Below are 4,565 nucleotides of genomic sequence, written 5' to 3' on the forward strand. Positions count from 1 at the left end.
GAGGTTTGAGCTGGATACAAGATACTTGCATGAGGGAACTAACTCGAAAGGGGAACTATCCACTGATGTTTTCTATCGCTTGCTGAGTGAGTATGTTGACACAATGGATGCAAAAGATTGTTTTGTGTGTACACAGATTCCTGTTTCGGTACAAGAGGGGGTTACCTATCATAGACTGTCATTAACATCTGGGATACGTTGTAGTCTGTTACTAACAAGATTCTATAACCAGGAAGAGATTCAATATTTTTACTCAAATCATGATCTTGTGTTTTCTAATGTGCCTATCATAGAGGATGTGAGTGGGGTAGCTAAGTACTATAGCATAAAGTTAGTTAAAGGATTCTTTCAGGCGACATTAACAATTAGTACATCTTATGCACACCACAATAATTTGACATGTTTGCTTACACCTGTAGAGAAAAGCTTTTTAGATCACACGGAAGAGAGAAGAAGGGCATTGAAGGGTAAACTAGAGAAAGGATGACAGCAACGGGCCTTTGCTAGTAGTGACGGTTATAGTGCAATTAGAGAACAAGGGAAGTTAGCTTTAGACGCACTACATGTAGGAAAGCTTTGCATATCCAAGACCAAATCATACTATGACAATGTGTTTGTGGGAATGAGTGAATGTAAGCGTGTGTTTTTGTTTCAGAGTAAATAGACGTTCATGTTAAATGGACAGGATCCAGCAATCCCCGGGATTTATTATATATGTGGACTTAATGCTTATTACCGTCTTCCAAAGGGATAGTATGGGACATGTTATTTGGGGATAGTTTTCCCAAAGATATATCAACTTGACGATTTGAAAAGGTTACCAAAATTGTCTGAATTACATCGTACTAGACATAAGAAAGAGACTGCTGCTGGTGTAGTAGGAGACATATTTGGGACGATAATGTCTTCAGTGGGAGTTATTATGAACTCCATAAAGATTCAAAAGTTGTCTACTATTGAGGATAACATGCTGACAAACTTTTCAGGGGCTATACTCCTGATGGATACTGAACTTGCTGCGGAGGGGGCTATGACTCTTCAAAACAGGCTTGCTTTAGACATTCTTTTAGTGAAAAATGGCAGAGTTTGTAGATTGCTCAATGGGTGTAATTGTTGCGCTTACATACCAGATAATAGTAATGAGATTAGAAGTATGCTTACTAACTTGACTAGGGATAGTACGGACTTGAAGGATTTGAAAGAACCAGGTGTTTGGAAAAAGGTTGGGAAAGGATTTGCTTCAGTGGGAAATTGGATTAGTAACATTTGGCATGGGATATTGTCTAAAATAATACAGGGGATATTGATTGTTATAGATTGCTTATTTGGATCATGGGTGGCATGTAAAATTAGTAAAAGAATAAAATTGAAGATGGCGAAAAATAATAGGAGGAGGGAAGAAAAACAAAGGGAAAAATTATTCAGGGCAAGATCAAAGGGGAAACCAAGAAGGGAAGAGATTGATATGAGGGAATTTTAGTATGAAAAATTAGTAGGGAAGATTTGTGTGATGACAAGAGTCATCAGAGGAGGGATTGCTGGAGTGTGTCTTTTAAAATTAATATTAACATGAAAAGCTTACAATATATTGTGTAATGAAGCTGCATAAAAAATGTGTTAACGTAGAAATAATGCACACGTTTGAAATGTGCCCACGGGGAGTGGCTACCAATGTATACGAAGACTAATGAAAGTTATTAATGCTGAATTAATTATGTACTAATGTTTTTAATTTGGATTAACATATCAAAATTGGAGTTATGTATTAGGAGTTTGTTCATTAAGTAGTAGGCCTTAGTTTAGCGAAGGTCTGTGCCTAGCTGCCTGGTCTCATATTAAACTGTCTTTTTCTAACGTGCAATGTGCTATTTTCCTGAAGGACATGAAACTGTACTTTCCCAGAAGCTAGAGATGTGTGTAGCTGTAGTAAATTCTTTCTCATGGGACCCTACTTGCTCAAGGAGACATTCTTGCTGAATGCAACAGTGTAATTTGTAAGAGGTGCAAGGCTGTCTGGAGTAGGGGAAAACAATGGAACTACTGACTGTAGCGTAAAATGTAACTTTTCTTACCTGACATTCCAACCGATGAAAACGTCAATAACATGGGCCAATCAACGACATGAGAACTGTGGTTTGTGTAAAACTCTGGTGAAGATTATTGGAGAGAGATGGCGATGCACCAATGATTATCAATTGAGGAAGTAGGAGTAAATTAGACAGTTTTTATTTTAACCACATGACCCGAGGAGAAATCAGGCATTTATTGGACATTCCACTCCAAGCCATTCTTTGGCATTCTACTGAGCCATTTAGGCCATTTAGTTTGAGACTTTACCGTTTGTTCGCCCTGTTACTCTAAACCACCCTTTACTTATTCCTTACCTGATACTTACTTCTCCTCTATATGAGGGAAGTTCTTGTTCCTTAGCTATGCCATACTGATACTTTGCCCTGTCCTTTCTTTGCTGATGATGCAAACGACTGATGTCCCGAGGACGAAGACTGACGCTGTTTGCTGATCTGTTGGATGGGTAACTATCTAATGAAAATTGTAATTGTCTGATTGCCTTTTCTTTCTAGGTACCAACTGCTCTTTGATAGAGGCCATAGTTAGATGTTTTCCAAATTTGTGTTTGCTAAATTGTTTTGCATGAAGCCCAACATGCTGATGCTAATACGAGGTTATTTAAGGTGTTCACTAAAATCTGACGCAAATAGACAAATGACTGAGTTCTTGCTTTGTTGAACCATGCACTACTGAGACTTTGCTAAGTTGCTTGTTAATAATTATGTGTTAATACTGAGTGAATATTCTCTATGCATTGATTAATTGCGTTTCTAATTGCAAATCTGAAGAGTTACTAATGAGATGAATTGCTGATGAGATTAACAGAAATGACTTTAGATTGTAACCAGTAGGGAAATAAATATCCTAACACTTAACTAAATTGGTGTGGTTATTCATGACTGAAAGATCATGGTGTGTTCACTTTATTGACTCTCATTAAAAGTTATTGATTAGCATGCTGATTAGTTATTGCGATTGTTGTTGAGATATTGATCTATTGATTTGTGATGCCAAAAGACATCTCGTACTGGGAAGTCCCCGAACCTGGTCTAAAAGGTTCATCGACCTAGGCGTGTCTCCTTGTAAGTTTACTTATCAAGGCTCTGACGCGCCTTCACTAATAAAAAGTAATCTGATCGCTTGCTGTGGAGTCATCGTCAACAAAAACTACCAAAATATTACTTCAATGTATTGTAATTACGACTGCCTCAGTTTTATGCATTACGTGAGTAGTCGGACAGCAATTTATTTAGCGCAAAAATATTTCTTGTTGATGCACGTACGTTTTTAAACTGAAGTGTCATAGCTGTAGCGGCAATACTCCCAGTTTAGGTGGTTTTATAAACTAAGTTTTACTTTCTCCTACTTAAAACTTTTTGCAGAACAATGCACATTAAATGGGAAGGCAGTTTTCCTTAATTGTGTACTATTTGCTGCCTAATGATGACATGTAAGCACACCACCAATAACTGACACCTAGAGACTCGAAAGCGCCATACCAGTACAATATTTGTATGATATTGCACTTTAAATCCACGTACAACTGAATTAAAGCAATTTTAGCTCATTTGAGGGTAGTTTGATAGTACATCACATATGGATAGAACACGTTTGGAAAATGTAATTTTCATGATTACATTACATTTAACATATAAATTCAAGCTGAAGTAGGGATGGACAACAAGGTTGTATAGAGCAAAGCTGAAGACAACAAGTTACCATAACAATCTGTAAATATATGCTCTTTATTATGTTTAGACAACTATCACCTAATAGAACACATTTTGGCTACCATATTTTGTACTCCTGAAACATGGTGTTTTGAAGACGAGGTGGCCGAGTGGTTAGGACGAAGGACTGCTAATCCATTTTGCTCTGCACGCGTGGGTTCGAATCCCATCCTCGTCGGTTTATTGTTCCGTCTTTAGTTTTTAGTATGTGGTAGGGCTGGGTTAACCCTATTTTATGTGAAAGTTAAATGACATATCCCATGGTATTTCCGGCAGTACAACGGCTCAGTTTGGAAACACCGCTCAGTTGAGTACTGTGCTTAGGCATTACTGTAAACAGCACCAGCCGGGTTCTGCTCATGAATCACAAAATCTTTCCTGAGGCGGAGGGTTGGTAAGTTGAGGGACGTAGATCGTTTGATTCCTTATCCTTAAAGAAAGAGAAGCAGCGCGTGCGGGACGCCAATGTAAGGGTTGTCTTCCTACGGACTCTCAGGACTGGCGCTCCCTGACACCTCCCATGGCCCGGGGCCAATCCTGACCTACTGAATGTATCACGTGCCTGCTGCTGTTGGCGTTGACTTTCCTAGGATCACTTCACAGGCTATACACCCTTAGTCTCCATCTCCCCTATACAACAGAACATCTCACTTCAGAAAGCTTACAGAAACAGGTTTGCTCAGGGTAGTGTGGCCGAGCGGTCTAAGGCGCTGGATTAAGGCTCCAGTCTCTTTGGAGGCGTGGGTTCGAATCCCACCGCTGCCA

General features: G+C 39.1%; 1 non-coding gene across 1 annotated transcript; it reads left to right on the plus strand.

The window, feature by feature from the left end:
* The first annotated feature begins 4,483 nt into the window (after nucleotides 1-4,483).
* Nucleotides 4,484-4,565, plus strand: TRNAL-AAG (transfer RNA leucine (anticodon AAG)). The gene has a single exon. It is a non-coding gene; the product is annotated as a tRNA-Leu (tRNA).

The sequence above is a fragment of the Pleurodeles waltl genome, chromosome 12 (genome assembly GCF_031143425.1).
Source record: "Pleurodeles waltl isolate 20211129_DDA chromosome 12, aPleWal1.hap1.20221129, whole genome shotgun sequence".
In the NCBI taxonomy this organism is placed as follows: Eukaryota; Metazoa; Chordata; class Amphibia; order Caudata; family Salamandridae; genus Pleurodeles; species Pleurodeles waltl.